This window comes from Pongo abelii, chromosome 5 (assembly GCF_028885655.2).
Source record: "Pongo abelii isolate AG06213 chromosome 5, NHGRI_mPonAbe1-v2.0_pri, whole genome shotgun sequence".
Lineage (NCBI taxonomy): Eukaryota > Metazoa > Chordata > Mammalia > Primates > Hominidae > Pongo > Pongo abelii.
The window spans coordinates 61,914,990-61,935,271 of NC_071990.2; positions in this window are offsets into that span (position 1 = coordinate 61,914,990).

Below are 20,282 nucleotides of genomic sequence, written 5' to 3' on the forward strand. Positions count from 1 at the left end.
GAGGTTTGTTTTTTTTTTTCCCTTAGTGAGAGTGCATAGTGGTGAAGAATACAATGACTACCAATAAAGTTTGTTGCCAACAGCTTTATTTATGCTGGGGTTTTATTCATTATAGTTTTATTCATTATAGCTTTGCACCATGAGTGCAAGTTCCAACACAATAAAAAAGCAAACAATATTGTCATATTATTGTAAAAATACTTTTGCCCTCATGTGCCACCCGAAATAGTCTTGGGACCCCAGAGATCTGCAGCTGCAGTTAGAAGTTAGTGCTTCACACTAGTGCACCAGCACAGGATTTTGTTTTAGAATAGGAGCATAATAATATTGCATTATATATATTTATACTTTTTGTTATAGTATTTTGTAGTTTAGTAATGCTCTTCACAGATATTATCTTGCATTAATCACAGTATAATAGCATAAAGTTCCCATCCAATTTTTCTAGTAAATGAAAACAATAATGAAGAAAGTGAAATAAAGTGTCCAGAAGTACAGATAGAATATATATAGAGAGTGTCTCCTCTGCCATGTCAGACAGAAGGCTCTAAAACAGCAATAATATTTTCCCTGAATATCTCCATTGTGAATGGTAGGACACTTCTGGAAGCTTTCATTGCCTTTCCTTTCTGTTATTTAATAAAACACTCCTTGCTAGTACTTTGTTGAGAATTTTTGCGTCAATGTTTGTCAAGATTATTGGCCTATACTTTTCTTTTTTTGATGTGTCTTTGTCTGCTTTTGATATCAGGATAATACTGGCCTCTTAGAGCGAGTTTGGAAGTATTCTCTTCTCTATTTTTCTTAATAGTTTGAGCAGGATTGATATTAGTTGTTCTTTAACAACAATTGAATTAGGTAAAACTCAGCAGTGAAGCTATTGGGTCCTGGGCTTTCCTTTGCTGAGAGACTTTTTATTAGAACTTTGATCTCTTTACTTGTTATTGGTCTGTTCAGGTTTTGCATATCCTCATGGTTCAAACTTGGTAGGTTGCATGTGTCTGGGAATTTTTCCATTTCTTCTATATTTTCCAGTTTATTGTCATATAGTTGCTCCAAGTAATCTCTAATGATCTTTTGATGCTGTATCAGTTGTAATGTCTCCTTTCTAATTTCTGATCTTATATGTTTGGGTCTTTTCTCTTTCTTAGTCTGGCTAAAGGGTTATCAAATTTTTAATGTTTTTTTTAAACAACTTTTTGTTTCATTGACCTTTTGTGTTGTTTTCTTCATTTCAATTTCATTTATTTATACACTGATCTTTATTATTTATTTTCTTCTACTGTTTTTGGGTGTGATTTGTTCTTGCTTTTCTAGGTCTTTAAGATGAATCATTATTTGTTTATTTGAAGTTTTCTTACTTTTTTGATATAGGCACTTATAGCCATAATCTTCCTTGGCTGGGTGCAGTGGCTCACACCTGTTATTCCAACACTGTGGGAAGCTGAGGTAGGTGTATTGTTTGAGCCCAGGAGCTTGATACCAGCCTGAGCAACATGGCAAAACCCTGTCTCTAAAAACTACAAAAAATTTAGCTGGGCATGGTGGTGCATGCCTGTCATTCCAGCCACTTGGGAGATTGAGATAGGAGGATAGCTTGAGCCCAGGATGTTGAGGCTGCGGTGAGCCATGATTATACCATTGCAATCCAGCCTAGGTGACAGCAAGAACCTGTCTCAACAAACAAACAAAAATCTGTTTTTGCTGTATCTCATAGATTTTAGTGTGTTGTGTTTCTATTATTATTTATTTCAAGAAATTTTTCAAGTTTCTCCTTAATTTCTTCCTTGACCAACTTGTTATTCAGGAGTATATTTTTAATTTCCATTTGTTTGTATAGTTTCCAAAATTCCCGTTATTGCTGATTTCTAGTATTATTTTATTTTGGTCAGAGAAGTTACTTGACAGAATTTCATTATTTTTGAGTTGTTTAAGGCTTGGTTTTGGGGCCTAACATACGGTCTATCATTGACAATGAGCCATATGCTGAGGAAAGGAATATGTGTTCTGCAGCCATTGGTTGAAACGTTTTGTAAATATCTATTAGGTCCATTTGGTCTTAGTGTAGATTAAGTGTGATATTTTTGTTGACTTTCTGTCTGGTGGATCTGTCCAGTGCTGAAAGTGTGGTGCTGAATTCTCCAGCTCTTATTATGATGGGATCTCTCTCTCTCGCTAGCTTTAATATTTGTTTTATATATCTGGGTGCTGCAGTATTGGATGCATATATATTTACAAGCATTATATCCATTTGCTGAATTGCTTTTTTATCATTATATAGTAAACTATTTTGTCTTTTCCTAAAGTTTTTGTCTTGAAATCTATTTTGCCTGATATAAGTACAGCAACTCCTGCTCTTTCTGGGTTTCCATGTCATGGAATATTTTTTTCCATCCTTTTCTTACCAGTGTATGCATATTTTTATATGTGAAGGTGTTTCTTGTAGGCAACATATTATTGGGCTTGGGTTTTTTTTTTCTATTCAGCCAGTCTATGTCTTTTAATCGGAGACTTTAGTCTATTTACATTCAATGTTATTATTAATAAGGTAGGACCTACACCTACAATTTTGTCATTTGTTTTCTGGTTATTTTGTGGTCTTCTCTTCTTTCTTGTCTTCATTTTAATGAAGGTAATTTTCTCTGATGGTATGTTTTAATTTCTTGCTTGTTACTTCTTGTGTATTCGTTGGATGTTTTTTCATTTGAAGTAACCATGAAGCTTGCAAATAATATTTTATAACCCATTATTTTAAACTCATGACAACATAACACTGATTGCATAAACAAAGAAACAAGCAAAGAGACAACTTATAAAAACTCTACACTTTAACTCCAACTTTTTAAACTTTTTTGTTGTTTCTATTCATATCTGATTGTACTACATCTTGAAAAGTTGTTGTAGTTATTATTTTTGATTGGTAGTTATTAGTTTGATTGGTAGTTATTAGTTTGATTGGTAGTTATTATTTTGATTGGTAGTTATTTTGATTGGTATTATTTTGATTGGTAGTTATTATTTTTGATTGGTAGTTATTATTTTTGATTGGTCTTTCTGCATAACATGTGAGCAGTTTACATACCACAATTTCAATGTTATAACATTCTTTGTTTTTCTGTGTTTACAGTTAACAGTGAATTTTGTATTTTCAGATGATTTCTTATTGCTCATTAATGTACTTTTTTTCAGATTGAATAGCTCCATTTAGCATTTCTTGTAGGATATGTGTGGTATTAATAAAATCCCTCAGCTTTTGTTTGGGCAAATCTTTATTTCTCCTTCATGTTTGAAGTATGTTTTGATTAAATAGGCTATTTTAGGGTAAGGTTTTTCCTTCAGCATTTTAAATATGTCATGCCACTCTTTCACAGCCTGAAAAGTTCCCACTGAAAAGTTTGCTGTTAGACATATTGGAGCTCCATTATATGTTATTTGTTTTTTTTACTCTTGTTAAAAAAATCAATGATCCTTTCTTTAACCTTGACTTTTGGAAGGTTAATAATTAAAGGCCTTGAAATAGTCTTCTTTGGGTGTAGTCTGATTGGTGTCCAATCAACTTCCTTGTACTGGAATATTGATATCTTTTTCTAGGTTTGGGAAGTTCTGCTGTTATCCTTTTGAATAAACTTTCTACCCCTATCTCTCTACCTCCTCCTTAAGTCCAACAACTCTTAGGTTTACTCCTTTGAGGCTATTTTCTATATCTTGTAGGCATGCTTCATTCTTTTTCATTTTTTTTAACTTTTATTTCCTCTGACTGTGTTATTTTCAAATATCCTGTTCTTAAGCTCACTAATTCTTTCTTCATTTTGATTCATTCTGCTGTTAAAGGACTCTGATGCATTCTTCAGTATTCCAATTGCATTTTTCAGCTCCAGAATTTCTGCTTGATTCTTTTTAGTGTTTTCAATCTCTTTGTTACATTTCTCTGATAGAATTCTGAATTCCTTCTCTACGGTATCTCGAATTTCATTAAGTTTTCTTAACATAGCTATTTTGAATTCTCTTTCTGAAAGGTCACTTATCTCTGTCTGTCTTGGATTGTCTCTCATGCTTTATGAAGTTCATTAGGTGAGAACATGTTTTCCTGGATGGTGTTGATGCTAGTACATGTTCTTCAGTGTCTGGGTATTGAAGAGTTAGGTATTTATTTTAGTCTTTGCAATCTGAGCTTGTTTGTACTCCTCCTTCTTGGGAAAGCTTTTCAGATATTCACAGGTACTTGGGTGCCGTGATCTAAGTTTTTGGGCACTGCATTCTTATCTGTATTAGGTGGGCACCCCAAACCCAGTACTGATGTGTCTCTTGCAGATTCAAAGAAGTCCCACCATGGCAGCCTTTAATAAGATCTATAAGAATTCTCTGGATTGCCAGTTAGTGACTTATCTTCTCTTCCATTACTTTCTTTCAAATAAATGGAGTCTCTCTCTCTCTCTCCTTCTCTGTCTCTGTCTCTCACTCTGTCTCTCTCCTGAGCTGCCTGAAACTAAGGGAGGAATGCCACAAGCACCCCTGTGGCTACCGTCACTGTGACTCCACTGAGTCAGACCTGAAGCTATTACAGTACTTGATCTTACCCAAAGCCCACTGTATCTACTACCTGGCTACTGCCTGTGTTCTCTCAAAGCCCTGTGGCTTAAAAATCAGTAGGTCCTTCTATGAAGGGCAGTGAGTTTTCCTGGGCTACAGGCAAGTTCAGAGATGCTGTCTGGGAGCCAGGACCTATAGTAAGAAACCTTAGGTACCTACTTGGTGTTCTATTCTACTGCAGCTTAGCTGGTACTGAAACCACAAGATGAATTTCTTCCCACTCTTTCCTTCCCTTTCCACAGGGAGAGGAGCTTCTCCCCATGGTCAACCCTACCACAGACACATGAGAGTATTGCCATGGTATCACTGATGTTCACTTAAGGCCAAAAGACTCTTCAGTCAGCTTGTGGTGAATGCTGCCAGACTTGGTACTTACCCCTCAGGGCAGTGGGCTCCTCTCTGGCCCAGGATAGGTCCAGAAAGGCAGAATAGTAGTTTTGAGTCAGTCTACCAATCCACAATTTTGCCTACCACAGATTTGGTCTTCATTTTATGCAAATCTATATCTCTTCCCTCCCCACTCCCAACAGCCTACTCTCTAGCAGCTTAGATACCAAGATATCTGCTAGTCACTTCTTTTGCCAGAACAATACTTCCAGTTATTTCTTGGCTGCTTCACATATGTCTTCACAGATATAATCACTATAAACCAAAAAAATGGCCAAAAGACCATGTTTAACCAACTCTAGGGAAATTTTCAGACTGTTTACCTGATAATGACATAAAACTCTGACAACATAATTTGACGTCATATATTCAGTTAATTTTTCTTGCATATATGTAGGGCAAAAATATTGTAAAAATTCAAAACTTTTCTCAAATCATCTAGTAAAATCGACAGTCTGTGAAGATGTGACAAGTTTATCCTAACTTCATGCAAGATCAGAGACTACTCTAGCCTGAGAGGCAAAATCAGGGAGGGAACTCAATTTTATCTAATTTGGACTTCGGTAAGTTATGCAGCCAAGAGTTTCCAAGGGAATATCTCTGTTATGATCATTTAGGGATCTTCTCACAGGTTGGTTCTCAAGTGTTGGCTGGTTTCATGGATATGATTCTAGTATAAAGACTAATACATATTAAAAATAAGAGGGTGAATTCTCCTTGTTGAAAAGAAGGGAAGAGGTTTTCCTTTTCCCCTTTTTCTTAGAGTTTTTACTCTTTAAGTACTTTGTTCTCTCTTTGAAATGTATATAAATCCTTTAGGAAACCAGATAGGCCTTTTGTCAGTACTATGGCCTAGAAATGTCTTTCTTAAGGACCTCAGAGTCAATTATTTGAAATGTAAACATCAAGGAAGATAGAACCCCCATCTCCCAATCACTGTGGGAGAGCAGAAACCTAACTTAGAGGGTACCTTGGTCCAAAACACAAAACTATCTCCTGTAATGAAAGTATGTGAAGTTTGTTTTTCCTCTGGATAAAGCCAAATAGCTAACACAGATGGTTACTCCAATTATGTGTTAAAGTTTTTATAAATTATTTTTGACAAATGCTGTCAAGTCCTCTTACATGAAGATGAGTTGTTACCTATTTTAAAAATATGTATATAATGCGTTATATCTGTTTGGCTATTTCAAAGGGAAAGAGTTCCTTCTGTCTTTGCATTTTAGTGGATTACCTGTGCAGCACATACTGGCTTAATGCTTATTCAATAATGAGTGCTTCCTATCATCACCTTTGTCAAGAAGATTTCCAAGTTAGGAGAAGATATTGTTTTTAATTATATTTCCCTAACACTGGTTCCCCAGCTATCTTTCTCCTCTACCAGTTTCTTCAAGACTTTGTGGTATCAACACTAATAAGTATTTAGTGATTTTAGGTTTGGTCCAAAATTGCTCAAAATCAAGTCTTAAAAATATCACGTTCTCAACTACACTTTATTGCTTTTGCCATGTCAATTTCCCTTCTACTATTATGCAAATATGAGGTCCTTGGGAAGTTCTGCTTTCAGTAAGAATGTATTTGGAAAGGCCATCTATGAAATCACATCTTATCTATACTCCTGAGTTAGAAGGTATTTTTAAACCTTCTTAATTTTAGGTATAAAAAGAATAACTCCTAAAGTTCTCTAATTATTGCCTTATAGAGATTTCTGTTTTAAGAGGTAAACATTAATTCCTAATCTTGGGTTGAATTTTAACTGATGGCTGACCTTTACTCTACTAATGGTAATACTGATAGGAACAATTTAACTTATTAATGAATAAAAACAAGGTACAGGCATTACAAGTAAGAGTCACAGTCGATAGAATATGGATTTATAGGAATCAAGGGCAATTTTAGTCACAACCCTTTTTACCTCCTGAAAGGCATTCTTTTAATCAGTCTTGTAGTTGTACTTTTCACACAAAATATGTAGTCATTAAGATATATTCTAAAGATATTATTGTTGAGATCTAGTCATAGAAAATACATTATACAGCGACTGTTAGAGCCTAAGAGAGGATAAGATAGTTAAACAATAAAGCTCACTGCAGTGTGTGAAAAAGTGTTTTGAAGGTCATTTGCACTTAAATAAAGTTTGTTTCTCCACTATACAAGTTAAAGTTTTAAAACATGCAGCAATAGAGGAATGAGAGTCCGCTTATGACCTTGGACAGTTTATTAGTGCCAGTAGTCCATCTTAGTTTTCATGTAATACTCATCATATTCTGGTCAAGAAGAAGGATTTTCTGTATCTCTGTGTTTACTGCCACAAGATCGTCAGTTTGGAGAAAACAAGTAGTTGTCTCTGTTAAAAACCTCAGCCATGCACAAAACAAATTTTTCTCAAAATCTTAAAAAGCACTAATCAGTTACTTCTTCTCTCTAGCTTTAATAAGCATGGCAATTCATTTAAGTTCAATTTAATGGGCATTTTATTAAGCATCTACCACATGCTTTCATGAAGTGTTATGAATACTATAAAGGTAGTAGAAGGTAATGTTTCTGTCCTTCAAAAACCTTAATATTCAAACAGAATTAGAACAAAGTGGGCAGAAATCCAGAAATAAGTTTTCAACTTTTCTTGGTTTTTAAAATAATGATTTATGTTAGTTCCTCCAGGTTGGGCCAGCTTTACATGGCCCACAATTACATAATAGCTTTCCTTTTGCTTCTTTTATTGTCATAAGTCATTGTTTGTCTATAGCATTTTATGGTTCTCTGGTGAGTACCTCTCTCCTTTATATAAAATGAAGGTGATCTGGTATCTTCCAAAGCATAAATGTAAAGTTGAGGATAGTATCAATATCTGAGAGAATGAAAAAACAGAACTGCAAGACAGAAGCAAGAAATATCCACTCCTGCCTCTGTTGCTCTGTTTATTAAGGAAAGGGGAGGCTGTGGAGCTGGAGATAGGGCATTATTGTATAAAATGTTTCAGTATTGAATAGTGGCTCTCAATTGGCCCTGACATTTTCCCTTTCTGGGTCAGGCTTGTCTCTCATAAATATTATGTAGACAAAAAAGTCCCATTCTTAATGGCCAAAGCAATCCTCAGCAAAAAGAACAAAGATGGAAATATCATATTACCTGACTTCAAATTATACTACAGAGCTTAGTAACAAAAATAGCATGGTGCTGGCATTAAAATAGACATGCAGACCAATGTAACAGAATAAAGAAATACATTTACACATTTACAGTCAAACCCAGAAATAAGTTCACAGATATACAATAAATTCATTTTCAAGACAGGTGACAAGAACACACATTAAGGGAAGGGACAGTCTTTTCAACAAATGGTGCTAGGAAAACTGGATATCCAAATTCAGAAGAATGAAACTAGACCCCTACATCTCACCGTATCCAAATATAAAATAAAATGGATTAACAACTTAAATGTAAGACCTGAAACTATGAAACTATGAGAAGAAAACTTTGGGGAAATGCTTAGGACATTGATGAGGCAAACGATTTCTTGAGTAAGACAGCAAAAGCACAGGCAATCAGAGCAAAAAATAGACAAATGGGATTACATCAAGCTATAAAGCTTCTGCACAACAAAGAAAACAATCAACAAACTGGAATGACAACCTACAAAATGACAGAAAATATTTGGAAAGTATTCAACTGACAAGGGATAAAAACCAGGATATAAACGAACTCAAACAACTCAATAGCACAAAAACAAATAATTTAATTTGTAAATGGGCAAAAGGTCTAAATAGATGCTTTTCAAAAGAAGACATACAAATAGCCAACAAGAATATGCAAAAATGCTCAACATCACTAATAATAAGAGAAATGCAAATCAATCCACAATGAGATATTATTTTACCCCAGTTAAGATGCCCTTTATCAAAAAATAATGAATGTTGGTGAGGATGTAAAGAAAGGAGAATGCTCGTACACTGTTGATTGGAATGTAAATGTGGGAGACTATTGTATAAAATGTTCATACACATTTTTATAACACAGATAAAACAGTATGAAGATTCAAAGAAAACGGCATGAAGTTTCCTCAGAAAACTAAAAATAGAACTATTTTATGATTCAGAAATCTCACTGCTGGGTATATATCCAAAACCAAGGAAATCAGTATATTGAAGAGATATCTACACTCTCATGTTTATTGCAGCACTGTACACAACAGCTAAAATATTTGAAATAAATCTGTGTCCATCAACAGATATATGTGTAAAGAAAATGTGGTGTGTGTGTGTGTGTGTGCATGTGTGTGTATGCAACAGAGTATTATGCAGCCATATAAAAAAAAATCCAGTCATCCCCAATGCCATGGATGGAACTGAAGGATGTTTCATTGTAAAATAAGCCAGACATAGAAAGACAAATATCTCATGTTCTCACTAACATGTAGGAGCTAAAAAACTTGATCTCATGGAGGTGAGAATAGAATGATGGTTACCAGAGGCTGAGAAGTGCAGTGGGGAGGCGAGGATAAAGAGAGGTTGGCTAATGTATACAAAAATTACAGTTAGATAGTAGGAGTGAGAACTAGTGTTCTGTAGCACAATAGGAATGATTATAGTTAACCATAATACATAATGTATTTTAAAATAACTGAAGGAATGCATTTGGAATGTTCCCAACACAAACAAATGATTAATGTTTAAAGTGTTGGATATCCCAATTACCCTGATTTGATCATTATACATTCTTTCTTGTATCAAAATATCACATGTGCCCCATAAACATTTATAATTATTATGTAATCATAATGTAATCACCCCACATAATGAATACCTTCCCAAGGTTAGTTTAACCTATGCCCAGGAATGAAAAAGGAGAGCTTAAAGGTTAGAAGCAAGATGGAATATGTTAGGTCTGATCTCTTTCACTGTCATAATTTCCTCAGTTATGAGTTTTGCAAAGTTGGTTTCAATAACTTTTTAAAAAACGTTCTCTTTTTTTTGAGCCAATCAAACTATGTTTCCAGTAAGTTATTCAGGGATCTAAGAGCCACAGCCCCAAGGGTAGAAAATGGGTGCTGACACTCACTTCTTAGAGTATGCATCAAAGATGTCCTAAACTAAGAGTAATGGCAATGTAAAAGAAGAATTACATCAAATCAGTTCAAACCAAAACAGTCAGGAAAGACTTTCTTTAAGTAATGCAATAAGAAAGAAAGACTGAACCCAACTCTACTGAAACAAAAGTCAGCAAGAGTTTTAAATGCTGGAATGAGCTAATGGGACATTACTAGAGGACTTCAGGGAGAAGGCTGGTGAATGTGATTTCACCGTCTGTGTTTGCTAGTTATCTCTTATTGAAATTAGCTCCTAATCTGCCATACAGACTGAGAGACAAGGATGCTATCTCTTTCAATGATTACATTTCAAAAGGATGGATCCCATGTTCTTGAGAAAGATATTTCTGGGTTGTGGAAGATTTATATCTCAAAGGGGGAAAAGAAGGAATTTACAGCTGCAAGTTTTCTAAAGTAAATGTCCTAAGAAAAGGGAGGCCAAGGGCCTATAGTCAAGAAGGTCCTAGATCTAAAGTTTAGTCAAGGTGAGGGGGAACATTAAGGCTGTCTTGGACACAAAGATAAATGTAAAATACATCTTAGACTGTTTAGGTGGTTGAGGCAGTATTGCTTCAGCCTTATTGTTTGAGACCAGCCTCAGCAACAAGGCAAGACCCTGTCTCTACAAAAAAAAATGAAAATAAAAAATTAACCAGGTATGGTGGTGTGTACCTGTGGTCTTAGCTACTCTGGAGGCTGAGGCAGAAGGATCACTTCAGCTGGAGAGTTTGAGCCTGCAGTGAGAGGTGTTCATGCCACTGCACTCTAGCTTGGTCAAGAAAGAGAGACCTTGGCTTAAAACAAAACAAACAAACACAAAAAAGGATTTTTTTCTTTCTCTCCCTCCTTTCCCCTTTCTTCTTCTTCCTCTCTCCCTCCTTCTCTTCCCTGCTCCTCCCTAACACAATACTCTCTCTCTCCCTTTCTCTTTTTCTACCTCTTTCTTTCTTCATCTTTTCTATTTTAATCTATGAAGCCAAGCCTTAGTACATCTAATACATTAATATAGTAGCTTTTTTGATGTGAGGGTGATCTGGCTGTGATTGCCAGGGTTGATTCAGCTAATCTGGCTGGCTAGGTTGGTGTCCCCTTGCTCCCTCACTGCTCCATATGCATTGCTCCCAAAGCTGCTAAGCGGGGAGACCACCTCTCATATTGTCCTCTGCCTACTCTGCCTCAAAAGAAAGAGAAAGTAGGAGTTGAAGAAAAGGCAGAAGTGAAATTCAATAGTCAGACAGCCTGGTGCCACACCCCAGGCCTGGTAGATAAAGATTGACCCCTGACCTAATCACTTATGTTATCTATAGATTCCAGACATTGTGTGAGGAAGCACTGTGTAACTCCCTGTCCGGTTCTGTTCTGTTCTGATCACTGGTGCGTGCAGCCCCAGTCATGTAGCCCCCACTTGCACAATGTATCACAACCCTTTCACTTGGACCCCTTAGAGTTGTAAGCCCTTAAAAGGGACAGAAATCATAACTGCGAGGAGCTAGGATCTTGAGACACGAGTCTACTGATGCCTCCAGCGGATTAAGGCCTATTTCTTCCAAAACCGGTGTCTGAGAGGTCTTGTCTAAGACTGGCCCTGCTACACTGCATGCTCATTCAAAGAGGACAACCATCTAGTCTTCGGTCTTTGGTCTTTGGTCTTTGGTCAAGGATCAAGGGTATAGGAGTAGCTGCACTCCCCTGCTAGAACCTCCAAACAAGGTTTCATAATATATTAACCTTTTTTTTTAACCTATGTGATCTGATAATGGACATTTGCACCAGGAGCAAATTAGAATTTGATGAAATGTATCACAACCTTAAATATAATTGAACTTACCATTGGTGAACTATTTGAGATGTTTTGGTGGGATGCAAGTAAAATCACCGTTACATGCATTAAAAAAATTGGTTATATTATAATATTGATGGTTTAGAATATAATATGCAAGATAATTTTCAATTTTGTAACATAACTTGTAAACAATATTATGGAAATAGGTCTATTTTCCTAAATGATATATAAAAGTTTGAGATTTTATTACTGTTAATAGGAAAGACTAAAAAATATTTTTTGAAAATATAAAAATAGTTTGAGATTCCTAACAGTAATTAATGTCAAAGCAATGTTTCAATAAAGTGTATCCCAAAATATCCATCATAAGCTTTTATCCAATTTATTTTATTGCTTGATTTGCTCATTCAAATCCAGGTGCACATTTTGAAAGAATATGACTTTTTCATTTAGAAAAATTTCCTGCTTCTACTGATCTTCATAACTGGAAGATGTAATAATCCTTAATTAGCCAGGACCTGGATGGTTATTAATTCACTATAGTTTCTGGGGCTGGCAGACACAAGCTGATTGGAAATGGTTATATATTGGTTCTTACAGAGCCAGTACTGGGTTATTTACTGACTACCAGTAAAGTTTTAACTAGGAGGAGTTCAAACAGAAAAGTGCTATGGTCAAAAGCTAGGTAAGCAATTTTACTTAAAAAGGGTGAAAAGAATAAATGAACAGTTGCAGATCAAAAAAAGAGAACCTGAAAGCAAACACAACAAAAACAAAGATAAATAGATGGGACTTAGTTGACCTAAAAACTTTTGCACAACAAAAGAAATAATCAGGAGAGTAAACAGACAACCCACAGAGTGGGAGAAAATATTTACAATCTCTACATCCAACAAAGGACTAATAGTTAGAATCTACAAAGAACTCAAACAAATCAGAATGGAAAAATAAAAAAAACTCTTTAAAAAATGGGCCAAGGATATGATTAGACAATTCTCAAAAGAGGATACATAAATAGCCAACAAACATATGAAAAAAATGATCAACAACACTAATTATCAGGAGAATGCAAATCAAAACCACGATGCAATACCACCTTACTCCCACAAAAATGGCCATAATTAAAAAATCAAAAAATAATAGATGGCATGGATGTGGTAAAAAGGGAACACTTTTACACTGTTGGTGGGAATGTAAACTAGTATAACCACTATGGAAAACAGTGTGGAAATTCCTTAAAGAACTAAAAGTAGATCTACCATTTGATCAGCAATCCCAATTCTGGGTATCTACCCAGAAGAAAAGAAGTCATTACATGAAAAAGATACTTGCACATGCATGTTTATAGCAGCACAATCACAGTTGCAAAAACCTGAAACCAACCTAAATGCCCAAGAATCAATGAGCGGATAAAGAAAATATGGTACATATATAGCATGGAATACTATTCATCCATAAAAAGGAATGAAATAATGGCATTTGCAGCAACCTGGATAGAATTGGAGACCATTATTCTAAGTGAAGTAAATCAGGAACAGAAAACCAAACATTGCATGTTCTCACCCATAAGTGGGAAATAAGCTATGAGGATGCAAATGCATAAGAATGATACAATGGAATTTGGGGACTTGGGAGAAAGGGTAGGAGGAGAGGTGAGGTGTAAAGGACTACACATTGAGTACTGTGTACACTGCTTGGGTGATGAGCTCACCAAAATCCTGGAAATCACCACTAAAGAACTTATTAATGTAACCAAACACCACCTCCTACCCCAAAACCTATTGAAATAATAAAATAAAATGCCAGAAATAAAAAATGATAATAATAACATTAGGCAATAGAGTAAGTATAGCTGCTGGTATAACAAGCCTTAAACTTAGTTGACCAATATTCACTTACGTAACCTATTATTTGACAGCACAAGGGATGTCAACTCTCCTCTGGGTCTCACCCACTGTTCTTAAAATGGCCAGTGCCTTGGGTCAATGCTAAGAGTGATGTAATACGGCTCATTTTTGAAAAAATTGACATCGGGGAAGACACTTATACTTTTACTCCCCAATTTTGTCTTTCATTTTGATATCTGAGAGATGATATAATATGATATATGTGAAGCACACAGGCTTTGGATACAGAATGCCCTACTACTTACTACTTGACAACTTCCACTTGGTCACTGTATATAACCAGAGTTAAAATCTGTACTGCATCCTGGAGGTGAACACCTTTGGGTATTTTAAAAATTATACCTGCGCAAGTTACTTAACTTTAGTTTCTTTATCTCTAAATGAAGATAAAAGCACTCACAGGACAGAGTTTGTATGAAAAGCAAATAAAGTAATAACCATGTAAAAGGATGTCAAATTGGAAATTTCAACTGAGACACCAAAAGAAAATAAATGCCAAAGTGGTTTTGTAAGATAGCCTATTCTGTAGAAATTTCAAAGTAGGTTACATGATGACACATTGCTGGTATAAAAGAGTTAAATTTCTTGGAATTTAGATTTGTAAATAGAATCTCTTGAAGAGAATAGCTGCTATTCCTTATTTTTCTTTTACCGCCATCCCAAAGCATAAGAGTGAGGATGTCTTCATATTTCCCCCAGGGTCAGGGGAGAGGGCTTCTGTCACATCAGTTAGAGAGCTTGCTATATGTACTCTAGCTTGAGGGATGCAGGAGGCCGCTAATTCCTACTCGAGTGGAAATATGGTAAACTTCTGTGGCAGAGTGAAATCAAATAGAACTCCTTCGCTTTGCCCTACCCTCCTGCACTTATTAAGCTCGTTCTGGAAACAAATACATGGGTGTTACCTATGGACCAGATGTTGACTAGATGTGTGCTGATAGATGCATCCAAAGGGGTAGCTTGGAGGACCATGAGACCTTAATATGGGAGAAGCTGAATATGGAACATAGGATTTCCAGGAGCTGAGTAGAGAAAGTGACCCTATAGAGTTCATTATCCTGGAAACCAGGGAGCTTTGAAAGAGTGACCAAGAGCACACCTATGGAAGAACGGTAAGTTAGGGGACCCTGCCAGGCACAGAGAGGAGTACATTATTTTATGAGATGTGAGAATCTTTCTGCCCTCCTTACCTTTCTGCACCATTTTCTTCCCCAATCAAGTTGAGAAATTTGATTGTTAAATGGAAGCAGGGAACTTTTAATTTACTAAACTGAGAATGTGTTTATAATGTAGAGATAGCATGACTTTCCATTACCAGTAATGGAGAACTCATAGGGTCTACAGACAGAAGTTTTCATCCAGACAGAAGGAAAGAATTCCCCCATTGAGTACATTTCACAGAGAGAGGGAATAACAAATAAAGTTACATTCTTATTATATCCCAGGATTCAATAGACAAATTATAAATTTAAAGCAGTTAGAACTATGACTGGCATATAATAGGCATTCAATAAATGTCAGGGCTTCTTTTTGTTGGCTTATTTTGTTTGATTTTGTTGTAATCATTCTACTTATAGACTTCTACTTGACTCTCTAAGGTTAACCATGTCTGGAAATTTGTTTAGACTTTTGCATGAAGGACAAAAGAGTTCCTTTGACAATTTCAAGAGTTGTATCCTTTATAAAGTTTTTCATATTTGGTTTCCTGCCTACTTTGCCTTATCTTTTTGGGTCTTGTAAATATGCTGGCCATTGATTATCTATCTGAAGTTTTGAAATCTCACTTTGCTTAATTATTTTGTATCACCATGGTTTCTCTCTGCCAGACTGGTTTCTGATTCATGGTTGACTTTAATATTGAGTGTTGATGTACTTCTGGCCTCTGGGACTAGGTCACACTGTAGTGGCTTTTTTGTGCTCTCACACTGTGTCCCAGCTGCACATGGCCGCAGACTTTATGAGTAACCACTTTAATCATACAGTTGTGATAGTTGTGTGAAATTCTTCTTCCCTTCAGAAATTTTTAGTTACTTAATAAAATGACATCTTTTAAGACCCTTTTCCTATTACAAGAACCCAATTCTGGCACAGGTGAATATAAGGAGTATTTCTTTATACTTTTCTACATGTGGACATCTGTATTGTTCTACACTGTTAACTTTCTCAGTCCATTTAGTGTTTCTATAACAGACTATTGGAAATTGGATAATTTATCAGAAAGAGGTATGTCTGGTGAATAGAAAGTCCAAGAGCATAGCTCCATCATCTGCTTGGCTTCTGGTGAGGGCCATGTGCTGCCTGCTAACATGGTGAAGTAGAAAGTGAGCAGGCTTTGTCAACGAGATATGTAGGAGAGACCTGGCTTGCTTTCCAACAATTAAGGAACTAATGTGTTCCCGAGAGGGAGAGATGTTACTCACTCTCTTGAAATGGCAGCAATCTATTCATTAGGATGGTGTCCCCAAGATCCAAATACCTTCTACTTTGTCCCACCTCCCAGCATTGCTAAATTGGGGGTCAAATTTCAGCATGAGTTTTGGAGGGAACACATTCAAGCTGTAGTAGAGGCCACGCTTATCTTTTCACATATATACTCTGCAAACCTGGCAGTAGAAACAATTTCTTGCATTACCTGTAGAAATTCAGCTATAACTTACTTTTTTTCCATCTTGGAGAAATTAATGGGCCAATAGGGAGGGAGAAAGGCATAAGAATTGGAAGCATAAAGCATATAAATTGTAGTCTTGACTTTCCATGGAAACATGGAGCATAATAAAACTCTTCTTCTTCCATCGGAAAGAAAAGAAGATGAATGTTCTTTCTTCTTGTGTGAATTGCTATAAGTGATTGCACTGAAAACAAAGTTTAGATCACACACACACTAATAATCAAAGTGTACATGTCTTTTGCTCCAAAGGAGCTACTTTAATAAAAAGTAATGGTGAAGACATGGATATGATAGAGGATGTTATAATTATTACTGACTTCAGTTGTACGTATTTATACTGTGACTGGTAGTACTCACTTTGGATCAGTTGTTTTCTGAATCTATTTATTTTATTCATGCTGACAGGAGTGCTGCTGACAAAATTTATGTGGATCATCAAATATTTGCTTATTATTGAATTGATATAGCACCTCTCCTCTTAATAGCTGACTGCGTTCCACATGAAACTTTTAAAGTGTACAACTAACTTTAAGATAGGTACTTACACATGGAAACTGTAAAGCACAATATAGAGCCTGGAGAAAATAGATGGGTAATGAAAAGACAGGGCTAGTATTTGATTAGCTGTGAGCTTGGCCCAGCAGTGTTTTATAAGAAATAACAAAAGTGATGTTCAGGCCAAATGCACACTCTAATTCCATGAACAGGACCTCCTAGGGATACATGAGTCATCAATCAATACATGTAAGACATATATTGGTTTTGTCCAGAAAGATGGGAAAACTCAAAGTGGGGGCTTCTAGGTCAGAGGTAGATTTAAACATTTTGGGATTGGCAATTAGTTAAAGGAGTTATTATCATTAGAAAGAAAAAAAGAAAGAAAGAAATGTCTGGGATATGATAAGAGGTCATGCAGCCCAAGGTTTTATCATGCAGATGAAGCCTCCAGGTAGCAGACTTCAGGGAGAATAGATTATAAATGTTTCTTATCAGACTTAAAGAGCCTGCTTTATTAGTAATTCTGAAGGGTAAGAGGGTATAACGAGGCACATTATTATCTGGCTTCCCCTTCTCACCATGACCTAAACTGTTTTTCAGATTAACCATGGAATGCCCTTGGCAGAGAGAAAGGGTCCTTTCAGTTGGCTGGGAGAGCTTAGAACTTTATTTTTGGTTTACATAGGATGCAGATAAAGAGATATTTATGGGAAGGTATAGCCAAAGGGGCACTGGGTTTCCACTCCCTCCCCAGGCAGGCCACCCTCCAGAACCTTCCACTTGCTCAGCTCTTCAGAAACCTCTCAGAACTCTGCACTTTGGGATTTTATTGAGGCTTCATTACATAGGCATAGTTGATTAAACCATTGGTCATTGATAATCAACTGAACCTGCAACTCCTCTTACCTCCCTGGAGGTTGTGAGGTGGGGCTTAAAGCCCTAACTTTCTAATCACCTTTAGGTGACCAGCCCCCATCTTGGAGCTATTTGGGGGCTGCCACTTAACTCATTAGCATAGAAAAAGACTAATTCTAAGAATTTTAGGAGTTGTATGCAAGGAAATGAGATAAAAAATCAAACACATATTTTGCATTATTACTGTTTGCCACTGATCTTTGAACCTAGATCTCTTACATGAAAAGAATATACAACTCAAAAGATACTCCACATTACTAGAATCCCATTCAGTCACATTAATAATTAGTCCAGTACATCATCATATTGTATGAATGTGTCTTTCAGGGTGAGGCTACTCTGGCATGCAGGCTCCATTGATACTTTCAGGTTCCAAAAGCAAAAGTTGTTTCAACAAACATGTACCTTCCCTCTGTCAGGCATCTGGTATAATTGAGCTAAGAGCCAATACAATCTCTTGCTCTTAGCCTCTCTTGAGGTATTAACACAATATTGGATTTTCATCCAATGAAAACCGATGAATTAAATGACCCCCTTATTTGTTTGTCTCCCCTCAGCTCCTATTCTTCCTTCTCCCCGTTAAGAGCCAAACTGTTTCATCTTTGGAAGGGACATTAGCATCTAGATCAACGACTGTGTTGGCCTAGATTGCAGGCAGCAATACTAGTCTAGCAAATACCCTTCCCTACTTAGTCTACTCCAATTCAGATAGGGTAAGGTTACCTAGGTGCAGAACTAGTGAGCTATTTTTACCACCAGCAACTCACCTGCATTCACTGTTAACCTCAATGTTGCCAGATGAGGTAAAGGCAAATTCCATCCCCAACAGGCCCTTAACAATTCTAACATAAAGTTTAAAAACATAGTTGAACTTGCTTGGTTAGGAATCATCCTTGATTCCAGCACTTGTTAAGTAACAGCCCTGCCTGGTCCTGTGACCACTGCATCAGGTACACAAAAACAATTGAGGTGATGTGAGAAAGAAAAAAGGTATAATCATTATATCAGTATACTCCTCACATGGCAAGAATTGTATAGTTATACCAACATCTTGCCCCACCCTCCCTTGCTCACATCAATCAGGAAAAGAGAGGAAAATTTAGTTGGGACACTCCTCTAGCCCCACTTGTGTTGACTGTGAGGACCCACTCATGAAAAGTGTGTAAGCCAGCCCTTCAGAATGCCTTTATTCTTACACCTCTGTCATTTTCACATAATCAATCTTTTATTTGCCTGCTCTACTTGTCTATCAAAGTGTTACTCTGAGAAGGATATCTCTTTGTCCACTTCTGGACATTATGGGATATACGGTGTGTTTCTTGGTCTGAAGAAATTATGGCCGTCCAAATGCTTCCACCCTGTGATATGCTCACGTGGGGAAATAGGCATAAGGAATATGTTATTTACTTGTGTCCCCAGAAAGTGGGTGTTGTTCACTCACTTCCAATTATGATAAATGGTGCTCTCCAAGTCTCCTCTTTAGGGAATGACATTCCATTCTCTAAATGGGAGCCTAGAGGGTTCAGCAGCTGAGAGGCTAATGGAGTAGGTCAGCTTCAAATATAATGATGACAAGTGACAGGATAAAAGAATCATCTCAACATAGGGATTTTGCTAAAATCTTCCCAGTTCCTAACATGGTGCCTGGCATATAGTAGATGCTTAATAAATATTTGTTGAACTAATTAATTAATACAGAATGTGTTTATACATGCACAAATTCTAAATTAATATTTTTTATTATGTCTCTTCCATATAAGACTCATTTCAATAGATGTGTTATTTTAAGTTTTTATTTTATGTAATAATCTGGACATTATGAAAAAGAAAATTCAGGACCTCATATGGCTCTGATATCTGCTCCCCTATTATTGATTACCAGGTTTTTTTTTTGTTTTTTTTTTGTTTTTGATAATCATGTTAACTTTGTGGGTTCTACATACTTTCCCTAGCACATTCTCTCTTTAATTGCATTTTGTCAAATTAGCCATTGCAGCAAAATAAAGGTGCTTTATCCTTGGTCTGCAGATGTTAAGTGAGCTATGCCTATACAAAATTGGTTTTAAAAGGATTTAGGAAAATGTCAGATATTTGATATAAGTATCTCCACATACTATACTTGTTTAAATTTAGATTTCATTACCTTTTGTCCCCATTGCCTGGAAGAAAATGTCTATACTCTTAAACCTGGCACTTTGCTTCCCTTCTCTCAATTCCTAGAAAACATATTATGATTGTTTTTAAAAGCCCATTCTACTGTGAGTGTTGCAAGCTACATTTTACTGATGAACACATAAATTTTATAGTAAGAAAAATAATTTTGTCATATTTTATTAAACATTGTAGTTAATATTTATAACTATTAAATCTCGCACCTTTAATAGACACCACATTTTTGGGAGAAAGGCTGAAAAAAATTAAAAATACATGGTAGCTATTATCAACTTT